Source organism: Crocuta crocuta, unplaced genomic scaffold, assembly GCF_008692635.1.
Source record: "Crocuta crocuta isolate KB4526 unplaced genomic scaffold, BGI_CrCroc_1.0 scaffold154, whole genome shotgun sequence".
Classification (NCBI taxonomy): Eukaryota; Metazoa; Chordata; class Mammalia; order Carnivora; family Hyaenidae; genus Crocuta; species Crocuta crocuta.
Genome location: NW_027530545.1, coordinates 10,612,481 through 10,624,872, shown reverse-complemented (window position 1 = coordinate 10,624,872; position 12,392 = coordinate 10,612,481). Strand labels below are relative to the sequence as shown.

The following is a 12,392-nucleotide window of genomic DNA, read 5'->3' as shown; positions in this document are numbered from 1 at the left end:
AGTGTCTATCACCTTGTCAGGAGTACCTTTCTTTCCTAGAGTTGATTATAAAAAGAAATATGAAATGATACAAAGAACAAAAATCACCATATTGTCATGTTAACAACCTAACTATCGGAGAAGAATCCAGTACATTTTTTTTAATGTAGAGTATGTTTTGACTTTTTGTCATGTGAAATCATTAATGACAATGACCTGTTCCCAAAAGAGTGCACTCATTGACCTCTATCGCCTGAGATTATTTCAAAATGTTTCCACCTTATTGCTGTGACTTAAAAATACACCTACATATATTTGCTCTTGTGATAAATAAACTTAGCTAAACTGACCAGTTCTGCATTTGTCATTTGCTTGAAAGAATATCTTCACTTAGGCGGTATTTAAAATTTTAATTTCCAAACATTCAAGTTCAGAATTAGGTCTCCTCCAGCTTGAAGCAGAGTGTGTGTGGGTTTAGGTTGAAATAACACACGGCAACCCAGAAAAATGAAGAATAAGTGCAAACAGATTACATACAAGAGAAGATGACATTTAATCCCATGGATTACAGGAAAAGTGATCTGGGATCTTACTTGTATCATAGTGTTTTGTTTTGTTTTGTTTTTTAAAGGAAAGGTAACTTAAATATGTACACTGGCGCTTCAGTATCGTCTTTTCAATCTAACAGTTACTTCAAATCTCAGCCCCTGAACTCAGCTTACTAATAGAACTAAGTTTGTAAAAAAAAAAAAAAAAATCATAAATCATTATGATGATTACATTCCTCCACTGAAAAATGAAAGCAAAGTTCAATCGGATCCTTCTTGAAATGTTTGCTCCCCTTACATCCCTTACGTGTCCCTGAAGCCTGCTTTTCCTAAGTCTGGTTTTCGGAAGAGCCCATATTAATTTCTAACCAAGACTGCGGCGTCCACTGTAATGCACCTGGCTTTATTAGCTACCAAAAGTTCATGGGTCACAAACGCACACTGTCAGATGAGTCACTGACCATCTTCCTTCTCTTTTCAGCTCCTCTAACTTTCCTCTCAGGAGCCTGAACAAAATATGCACAGATACTGTTGCTGAGGGGAGACAAAGTTTAACTTCTGGGTTGGCAATCGGGGAATAATTCATGAGCAGATTTCTAGCAAATGATATGATTTGCTAAATTTTGGTCTTTGATTTATATTTATGTACTCCTGCTACTGTTAAGGTTTTGCCAACCTCAATTAGATCATGAATGAGATCATTTTAATTCAGCCCCCAAACTGTGACCTGACCATGGTCTGAAAGTGTTCAAAAAGTAATTTTAAGCCTCCCTTTGATTTGAAAAGGAATACTGCATGCTTGGTCGTTCATACAAATAACATAAAACTTAATTATTGGATGATTTGGCAAAGGACCTTCTTGCCAAACAACAGTCAATGCCAGCTACTGTGATGCTGGCTATGCCCGGGCCCCCGAGCACACAGCCCCCTGTATACAGCATTTGTTCATTGTGTCTGAGGGCAAGATGCCTTCGAATAGGATCCGTGGGTCTGGGAGGCAGGGTGCAACTCGAAGGGCGTACCATATTTATAACTCCAGTTAAAAAATGCTGTCTCACCTAGAAGGGAAGTAGATCTGCGCTGTCAAATCACCAGGAGGCTGTGACAAAGGGAGCTTGCAGCCTGACACACGGTGTAACAACATAGCAAACACCTTTAATCCTGTCATGTCTCATACCCTTTACTTTCTCACACATTTGTGGCTGCTTGAACGTTGACACCTACACTCTTTTTCGAAACTAAATAAGGCAATCTTATTTAAGCCCAAATGCAACACCTGTAAAGTTATTCTTGTGCCCAGCAAAAAATAACCATTAACTCCTTCCTCTTAGAAATGCCTCTCTGCTGGCTTTGGCAAGTCTCACGTTGGTAACAGTCGGCCTGAGGCCCTGACTCTGAGGTTCACATGACCTTCCAGGCTCCGAAAGATAGGCAACACTTCCCCCCTAGAGAAGATGCGAGGGCTGCGATAATGTCACTGTCCCAACCGGCCTCTTACAGCTTTTTGAGCTGAAGCCCCTTTCTTCATCACAAACTTCTGGTGTCTTTTATAGGGAGGAGAGAGGCCCCAGCTGCTTCATTCCCTCTAGCTACCATAGTCTAATATTTTAAAAGCTGGAAATGAAAATAGCTTTTCTAAAGATATTTCCTGGAATTTTTAATGTGCTGCCTTGATTCCTTTTTTTTTTCTTGCCAATTATAAACCACCATTTGGAGGGCTTATGAGCAATGTAAGTCCACCTCATCTAATTAAACCACATTGTTTTAAAAGCTTGAACAGTTTTCATGTCTACAAGACTTGTCTGAATAATAAACTGCTAGAACCAGAATCCTTAGTGTCTTTGGAGAGTCAGGATTTTATCTGCTGAGTGCAAGGGGCCAGGCACTCAAAGAGTTAAGGAGGGTTCCCGCATTGCTGGGTAGGTTAATATCACAGCTGCCTGGTAAAGCATTATCCCGGTACCTCACTTAACAAAAGCCTCCTTTTGCAAACAGACTCCCACTTTCCCCCCAAGTGTCCAAAGGTGTTTACTGAAGTAAATCTGCCTAAATCCTTCATTGCTTGGGTCATGGGGGTGGATAGGAGGGGTGGAAGGTGTAAGGATAATCTCTTTTTGTAAGTTCTGTAAATCTTCTGGGAAAAGGGGGGAAAAATCAGAAATCTGTGTCACATGTTCCTGTACAACTTCTAATATCTCCGCTAGTTTTGCTCTTATAAGTGAAATCCGCACCCTGGCTATCAGAAAAGCCCCCGTTTCCAATTATTCACTGTGGTGTTCGAAGCGATTCCACTTCTAAACTTGTGTGTGTGTGTGTGTGTGTGTGTGCGCGCGCGTGCGTGTGTGTGAGTGCGTGTGCCCGTGTGCGCGCGCACATGCATTATGTACTTAATCTATTTGTTGAAAAAACTGTTGGTATCTAAAACTCGTTTCAGAAAGAAAAAAAAAGGGAAGACAGTTTAGGAGCAAGATAATGTAGCTGAAAAGTTGTCACGAGAGCTTTCTGCTCTTGCTGTAGTCTCATTCTGATACCATTAACTGCATGTTACTTTTGCATGTTGAAAATGGAGGCAAATAACACAGTAAAACCTGACAGGTCCGCCTGCGAGGGTTTAAACAGTTCGCAGTAAGAAGGAGCCCTTGAGGCATAAACTTTCTCTCTCAGGAGAACGTGAATACCACCAACCCCTCCCTACAAATCTTGAAGCATCCAGTTTGAGATACAAAAAGGCTGTCATCTCACAAATGTTAAACATACTAAAAAAATCTGAAAAAAAAGTATGAAGAAGGTGTGAAAAACGTGGCACTTTACAGCCCTCAAAGCTTTTTAAAATAGAACAACTTTTCCCCCTAAAATTCTTTTCAGAGAATTTTTTTTTTCCTTTTTGGCTCATTTAAGAGTTTCTTTCTTGGCTTTTTTCCCCTTTCATTTGAAAATATGAATTATCATAAAAAGTCAGGGGAAAAAATGGGAAAGTCTTTTCCAGTTTTCCTGAAGATTTATCAGTGTGTTCAGGCTGGGTGTAAGCACTTCTCCCTTTTTCTCCGGGCCAGACACCCATCCTTGAAACCAGAGCAGGGCCTTGGGGGACTTTATCCCTTCTCTCCTCCAGAGCANCCTGGTCTGATGGTAAACAATAAGTAAAGCCAAATAGTAGGCAGCACTCAAGAGTGGGAAGTCCACACACCTGACCCCAAGTCTAACAGGCTTCTGAGGGAGAATTTGATCCCTCTCTGACACTTTTTACCTCAAGTGTTGAGCGGGTGGCCATGAATAGTACAGACATGCCATCTTGTAACACTATATGCCTGTCAGGAGGGACAAGGCCTGGTCAAGCATCAACTATATAAGGCTGGTAACCAGGGAAAGCCCAACAAACAGCCACAAACACCTAAGTTATTTTACTCAGCTACTACCCTCTGCCTCTCTCTCTCTCTCCTCTCTTCTCTCTCTCTCTCTCTCTCTCTTTCTTTTCATCTTGGCTTTCTGTGGCAGAATGCAAATGGAGCCTGCCGGCGGTGAAAGGGCTGAATTGTGATTAAGAAGAAGAAGAGCTCCTTTCTTTGTTCTCCCCTCAGGGGATGTTTACTGGGAGAGACACAGCGGATCAGATATGAAAGGCATTCAGGTCAGCATTGATGTGAGCGAAAGTGAAATCATACCTAAGGCATTCAAAAGACCGCCGTGTCAGGGGTTCAGCTAACGGTGCAGCTACTGTGCATGTCTTCCCGGAGAGGCAGAAATCTTTTCACAGACTAGCGATTTTTTTCTCCCTAATTTACTACAAAATGATAAAAGTTTCCCCACCCTATTTACCTCCTACCAGATGACACAAGAGTTAGTATTTTCTCTCCTCATGGACCACACGCGAAACTAGACCAACTTCTAATAACTGTATTACCTTAATAAACCAGCAAGGCACCATCTGTACTGTGAAATCTTTCTTTTTTAAGCAGATGTATTCATGTGTGATACATATATGCATAATATGTAGGGAAGAACTGAATGAAGAGAAAAGCCAAACACACACACATGGATGGCTTTTCCTCTCACTTTTCTCAGAGGAAACACAAGACAACACACGCACACACGAGCACACGCAAGCGTACACACAGTATAAAAACAATACAGAACACCTTAAAACGAAATTCTTTATTTACTTTGTAACTACTAGTTACACTTCCCCTGAGAGTTTTCACTCCGAAAGGACTGTCACCCAAGATAAAAGTATTTGGCACATAGCTATTAAGGCAAAGACTTCCATAGAGTCTTCTGATTATTACTGCTTTCCTTTTTTTTTTCTTTTAAAAAAAATGCTTCATGAAATACTTGGATCTTACTTTTTAAAAGTTTACACTCCCCACAACCCAAAGAGTCATTCAATAGATTTTCCAAGTGGTAAGCTGATGCTGTTGGTATAAACAGAGCTATGTAAATATACACAAAATTCACAAATCACAGCAAACATACAAATAATAGGGAGGTGCCTAGATGTTTCAAGGCTTAAAAACGAGAAGGAAAATCACATTTTATCTTCTGATTGCTAAAGAAAGAAAAGAAATTGGGAGGGGGGGAAGAGGACTATATTTATTGGTTTTAAATCATCCTTCCCTCTGCTCTGAATTATTTTTTTTCAACCTTCACATCTTGGCTAAAAAGCATATTTGGGCTTATGTGAACATCTGCTTTTGTGGTGACATTTAATTCTGTATATTTTCAACTAGTGTTTCTGCATCACAGATTTTCCTCCTTTATCTCTTTGCTCTAAAAAGACAACCAAAGAGCAATCAAAAAGGTGTCTGACTTGGCCATTCAGACAATTGCCCCCTTGTGGGAATGCGGGAATGAATGGTACAGTGGGCACCCCAGCACCATTGACGTTATAAACATGTAAATGAAACACATTAGGGCAGACAATCAATTGTCTGTGAGCATTGCAAACCTGCACTCCCTCTCTCTGTGACAGGCACAAAATAGTGTCTACCTTGGGAAGCCACGGTGCTGGAGAGGAGAAGGACAAAGAGTTCCCTTTCACACAGAAAAAAATGCACCTTAAAAGCCTTGGAAGAATGCAGATGACAAAAACTGTTGTAGGGAAAAGAATCTCCCACATCTTAGAATAAACGCCGCACTGCCAGAGAGCTAGCCACACCGTCCTTCCCTACCTTCAGGGTAGACATACATTTTCCCCAGGAAATATCCTTCACACGGCATTAGGGGCTTCAAGAACCTCCTGGAATTTTCTTTACTTGGAGCAAATTAAGCCGGCAAGGAAGGAAGCATCACATACATGTGACATAGCAGTTTGGCAGGGGAACTTTAATCTTGGCTTTATTCAAATTATATTCGGAAATAAATGCTTAAAGACATGAATTTATTTTTATTTGGCAACAGAGGAACAATGCAAAGTTTAAAATCCTCAGCCCGCCCTTACCCCTGGTGGAGCGTCACGCTGTTGGTGCCAGCAGGCCAGTGGCTCTGCTACGAAAGAAGGCATGTTTCTGCCCCAATGGACTTTTTTCCCAAACCAAAATAAAACAAATAGATCAGTCTAGATCCATAGCCCCCAGTCTTCTGTGTGTGCAGCGTGACGAAACTTGCACGGAGATCTCCACAGAGAGGAAAGGATGGAGATGGCTATCTCTGGAGTGCCCTCAGAAATGGTACCTGCCACACCAACTACCTTGACGTGCTTTGAGAATCAGCAAAATGGTCTCCCTACAACCTCATCGACTCTGTGAAGCAAGCTACTTGCCACACATCTCCCCATTTGCAAAGATAAAACCAAGTTGGCAGTGACTGAAATCCGAGGGAAACTTCCCTGCCTCAGTGTGTACTAAGGGGCTCTGACTCCGGGCAGCCCCATCCCAGCTTCACCTCTCACACCTCTCGGAGAGGAGAGACGGGAGCCACATCCTACAGAAGGGGCTCAATGCATTTCTTGTCCTTGTTATTTAAGCATCCCTGAAACGGAAGCAACTTCTCTGTCCTCCGCTGCCTCTGAGCATCACCACCAGCGCCTCCACTCCCTTTAAGGAAGTGGTAAGGAGAGAGGGCTTATCTTAAAAAAGGATAATCATTTCTGCTCATCTGATTGCCTCCCCCCTAGGGTCCAAAGCCCTGAAAACATCCAACTTTATCCCTTGTCTTTACCACTGGAAATCAGAGACCAGAGGCATTTGTAAAAATCTCCCCCACTCCCCCCCCACCCCATGTAATCCCCAACCCTTTAGCTAAAAGTTTGAAGACAAATCAAATTCAACTTTTCTTTCTTTCCTTCTTCCTTCCATTTCCTTTTCCCCTCCACTCCTAATTCGGTTTCCACTTAAAAGACAGCTTCATTCCCTTTTCTGAAACAACCACTTTCCGGATTTGATTTTGGTTACAACCTGCATGTATATGTGCGATTTCTCAGAGGCTGATGCTGGAAGGCAGTGGGCTGGGGAGGCTGCCCATCTTCCCAGGCTCCGCAGGAGGCAGGAGAGAAGCCAGACCATCCCCCGGAGCCCAGAGCCCCAAATCAGGGGCTAAAGCGACAAACTTTGCAAGTTACAACCGGGCCGCGCCAGAGGCAGGCAACAGCCGGGCATCTCCCGCTCCAAGGGCTCATTTCTGACTCCAAGGCTGTGTGGAGATAGTGGGGTATAATCAGGGGAATGGAAAAGGGGGGCTGGGTTTCCCCCCTCCTCTCCAGCTTCAGTGAAAGTGTTACAAAGTGAGTCAGGCGACTGAAGATCATCTGACTGAACTTTCTTGAAACCGACACACATTCTTGTCTGCCGGCAACTCGCTTTTTGCCTCCTTCCCCCTCACCCCTCTCCCCCTTTCCTCCTGCACATCTTATTTTCTGGGAAGAGATTTCATCCTTTCCATGTGGGGAAAAGGAGACTGTCAGCTATGGATTAACTTGGCCCTGGCACTGTCTTTGCCAAGCATCTTGCTGGCCTGAGAATCTTGAAGGCTGGATTTTAGATTCTTGTTTCTGTCTTTGCACGTTTATGACCCTCAAACTGCCTCCTTCTCCTTTGCTTTTTAATAATTGTGTACAGCATCATCTTCTAACTCATGCTCTTGACCAGTCTTTCAAACACACACACACACACACACACACACACAAGTACTTTATATGTTTCTTCTTCTTGTCGCCTCCCTGTATATATACATTGTTGACTTCATTAAAATTATATAAAGTGCCATTCTAGTTTCCTGGATGACCATCTTTTTCTTTTCCTTGCAGCTTCTTACTTCTGTGATTAGTATTGCCATTATTCCTTTCCAGGAATTTCTATATGATTTTGATAAGCATCATCATATTTAGTGTTATCAGCAAAGACACAAGCTCAAAAGTGACATCTTTTCCATGAATCCAGGAAAGAAGAAAAAACCCACTCAGTTCAGATAAATCCTGGCAATTCCCAAAGGGAAAGGCATTGGATATGTGCTTGATGAGAAAGAAAATGAAAAGGGGGAAAGAAAACTCTTCTACCTGCTTCTCTAAATCAGGGCATGGCTCCGTCAGATTAAACCCAAAGAAAAACACTGACAAGTAACCAATTCACAGCATGTTTTTCGCAGATTATTTGGAAAAAGAGACAGGTCGTAAAAGTTAGAGAAGCTGTAAGCAATGGACAGGCTTGCTGGTAAGTATGCAAGGTCTGAGATAAATGCCTCAAAATTTGCAATTCAACTTTCCATTTCAGAGTGCTGAGGCTTCGCCCAAGTTAGTGGCTGGGCGGAGGGAAATGGTGGCAGTGTCCACGGCTGAGCACCTCCCTGGCACTCTGTTTCACCTGCAAAGCCTCCCGCAGGCCTTCCTCTCTGCCAACCCCCACCCCTCAGGGTTCGCAGGAAGCCTGGAGCCCTCTGTTTCCCCAGACCTGGGCTCCTGCCTGACCTCACCGCCGGGGTCCAGGCTGGTCAACGGTGGCAAAATCCCGAAGGGGGTGGGAGGAGGCAGGAAAGCAGAAACAAACATTCTAAATAGTCTCTTCTGCAAAAGAACACTTCTGGGAACCTTGCTTTATATCTCATTCTCTTTTCTCTCAGAAAAAAAAAATGACTGTTTAACATAAGAAAAAAAAAGCCTCCTTAACACAAAGCTTTTGTTATCCAGTTGATCAGCACCGTGCTTTAGATACTTGTAAAGGGGGGGGGAAGCCCCACAACAGACATTGATTTTAGAAAATCAATAACCAACATTTAATAAAAGGAACAGAGGAAACACAAGAGAGGAGAGGGGGACATTAGGTATAATTTTAGTGTCTACTAAATTACCCAGAGATGGGGAAGGGGAGGTCTCCTGTGTAAGGATCACCTTAAATAATGCCAGATACCAGAATGAAGAAAAAAAAATTAAATTGAGAGACACAGAGAGAGAGACACAGACACACACACAGAGAGAGAGAGACAGAGAGACAGACAGAGAGANAAGCCAAGCAAATAGATCAAAGGCAGCACAAAGGGAAAAGGCAGGATAACGTAACGAACAGTTTCTGACTAAAATTCCTCTATCACTCCCCCATATGGCTCGACACCTCCACCACAACAAGATACACACACACACACACACACACACACACACAAAACCTAGAAAGGCAGAGACGGAGAGAAGCATCATTTTTGTCTAATCCAAATTCTCTCTTTGTGTCTTCGCTCCCTCCGGCGCCCCGCACCGCGCCCCCAGCCGCCCCCTCCCGCGCCGCGCAGCTCCGGGCAGGCCGGGGCGCGCACAATGGTCCTCTCTAGAGGAAAGTTGCTCCAAGTGGGCCGGGCGGTCCCCGCGACGTGCGGGCTGGGTTTGCGGGAGGCCGGAGGCCGGGCCGGCGCCGCGTCCCCACGTCCGGCTCCGGAGCGTCAACGCGGCCCCGCGCCGGGTGATAAAGCTGAGATCGAGGGGAGCGAGAAGTTTCCTTTCCCAGTCTGAGCTGGCGCTAGTTCGCTTGTTTGTTTTGGGGGGTTGGTTTTTCTTTTCAAACTCAGTATCCTCTGTCAGCTCCCCCCCGGCACCCTCTCTGGTCCCCAGCTCTCTCCCCTCCCCCAGGCGCCTTCTGCGCTCTTGCCAATCACTTTTCTCTTTTATTCCCACGATTTTGTTTGGGGGTAATACCTAGGGGGTCGATCTCTCTCTCTCTCTCTCTCTCCCTCCCTCCTGCCCTCCCTCTCTCCCTCCTTCTCTTCAACCCTTCTCTGCCTTTCTCCGAGGCGGACTTTATTACCAGCCACCTCTGTAACCTCCCGTCTCTGGTGTGTGTGTCCCCCTCGCACCCCCATCTCCTTCCTCCTTCCTGACTCAGCTTGGATAACGGGCTCCTCCACACCGTGTAGAAACTGCCCAGCAAAGTNTAACAGTTCGCATGGACTCGGCGCCCTGCTTCGGTAGCACGCAGGCTCGATCTAGCAACCAAACACAGCGACAATGTGGGCATCGCCCGCGCCCATTGAAACGCGCGCGGGCCGCCCCGGGGAGCCGGGCCAGGGCCCCGGCCAGCACCCACCCGCGCCCCCCCNNTTTTTCCCCCACCTCATTCACACACATGCTCCCCCACACTGGTTCCCTTAAATAGTTCCAGTAGAATTTTTTTTTTTTTTTTATCCCCTCAAGAAAGGAAAGAGAAAGTCCAACCGCTACGGCAATACTTTTAAGCTCTACTAAATGATCGTATCCTTTCTGGCTTCGAAACTTTTGTACCTAAAAATCGAGAGAGGCGCTGCATTTTTTCAGCTGAAACTGTCAAAACTTGGAGAAGGGGAACCTCGGAGGCAGGCAGGAGAGGAGGAGAATCCCGAAACTCGGTGGAGGTTGGGAAGATGCTGTGCCTCGAGGATTAGTTTAAACAGGGGCTATAAAAGATGTAACAGATGCAAACTGTAACACAAGGGCCATTAACCCTTTCTCTGCCGAGCACACTCAGTCCCCACGCCCCGCACCTATTGTCTCCTGTGCTAGAAGCTTTGCAGAAAACCTGGAAAGTGAGTATCAGTTTCCACACATTTGCTGAGAGGGGAGGGGGGCAGAAAGAAGGGGAAGTGGGTGATTTAGAAAGCACCTTGAATTTAACCTAGGCATAGGGAGTGACTTTTATGTTTGACACATTTTGTCATTTCTTGGCGTTCTATTGATTAGAAATTGTTGGGGAAAATCCTGAAATAAGGAAACGGTCACACAAGTGTCTGGGATGAAACAGCTGGCCTGTCTGTATTCGTGCTGGGACTTACACACGATTGCATATAAATACATGTTTAATAAAGTAAGCTGCTAGTTTTATGAGCGTGTGTGTGTGTGTGTGTGTGAGAGAGAGAGAGAGAGAGAGACAGACAGAGAGAGAGAGAGAGAGGGCATTTGTGCTGTAAACTTTATCTTTGCCTGTTATTCTAACTCTGGACTTAGTAATCTTGCCTTCATCATTATAGGGGGAGCATGTAAAATACATAAGTAGGGGGTGATCAACACATTCATGTTAGCCGGGCTCATCACTGTTCCTGAGAACTCCTGTTATCTCTCTCGACTTTTCAGTGCCAAAGTATGGAATGGGATACGTGTGTGCATGTGTCTCCTGTGAAATCCATGTCTGTGTTGCTTTGCCATTTAAAATACAATTTCAAAAGTTATCCTTAATTTTAAAACTCTGATATCCTGACAGCAGCTTTCTTCCCAGCTGCAGTGACCCCCCCCCCCACACACTTTGGTAAACGACTCAAGTTCCATGAGGACTTTCACTTCTTTATTTATCATCACAGAAGTGAGGTGTTACTTCACATACATACACACACAAAGAATAAAATAAAGAAATGAAACTCGCTAAGCAGACAAAAACAGGCAACTTTCTGCTTAGAAAACAGCCTTCTCCGGTGGGAGAGGTTGCACTGCCATGTCTAAGAGAAAGACTGGCCCCTGAATTTGGTAGGTTTGTATCGATTAAGTTTTGTAGTTATTAACACATATCTGCCAAGTTTTAATTGCTGAATACAATGAACTGGCACTAGATGCAAAAATAGAGCAGAATCTCTCCCCTTGAAGAGTTTTCATTCCTCCATATAGTTCTCAATAAAACTTTTCCTAGGCTGGGTAGCAAAAGGCACCTTTGGTTACCTGAATGGACAGGTACAGGGCAAATTATTTAGGGGAGGAAAAAAGAAGAGAAAAGGAAGGAGAGGGTGCCGGAGTGCCGGAGAAATCGAAGAAGTCACTCTTGGGAAAAGCTTGCCATAAAGGAGCTAAACCCACCTGAAATTCCTGCCCAGAGACACTCCTTCTCACTTCAGACTCACATCCCCACTTAAAAGGAGAAAAATCATAAAAGGAGGGTGGGGGGTGACCATACCAAAAAGGAATAAAATGAGAGAAAAGGGGAAAAAAACCTACCTGCGAAGTCTTGTTTGTAGTTTTGGCCAGAAATGGTGAGAAGAAAAAGCATGAAGAAGCCGCGAAGTGTGGGGGAGAAAAAGGTGGAAGCGAAGAAACAGCTCCCGGAGCAAACTGTACAAAACCTCGCCAAGAGTGTTCGGGAGGCAGGACCGTTATTCCTGCGGAGCAGGTTAGAACTGATCTCTTTCGGCCACTCCAGGAAACACAAACCTGGGGACGGACTGACGTGTTACGCCTCTTCTAATGACATTTTTTTCTTTTTCTTTTCTGTAGGAGAGAGAGGAGAGACCCTGAAACACGCGCCACCTATCTTTGTGGGGAGGGATAATTGAAGCGCCCTGAGCGTGAGCATCATGTGAAAACGTGATCGCCAAGTTTCTCTCTGGGAAAGGATCTGGGATAGATTATACCTTGAAGTCTCCGCAAACGCTTTAGTGGAAGAAATGAAATTCCACCTCCCTCCCTTCCTCTCTCCCTCCCTCTCGCCTCCCTCCCTCCCT

The 12,392-nt window shown here is 44.6% G+C and overlaps 1 long non-coding RNA gene across 1 annotated transcript; it reads left to right on the top strand.

The window, feature by feature from the left end:
• Positions 1–10,225: 10,225 nt before the first annotated feature.
• LOC144234503 (uncharacterized) lies at positions 10,226–12,241 on the top strand. Its single transcript, XR_013335986.1, has 3 exons — positions 10,226–10,496; positions 11,910–12,061; positions 12,166–12,241. It is a non-coding gene; the product is annotated as an uncharacterized LOC144234503 (long non-coding RNA).
• Positions 12,242–12,392: the final 151 nt, after the last annotated feature.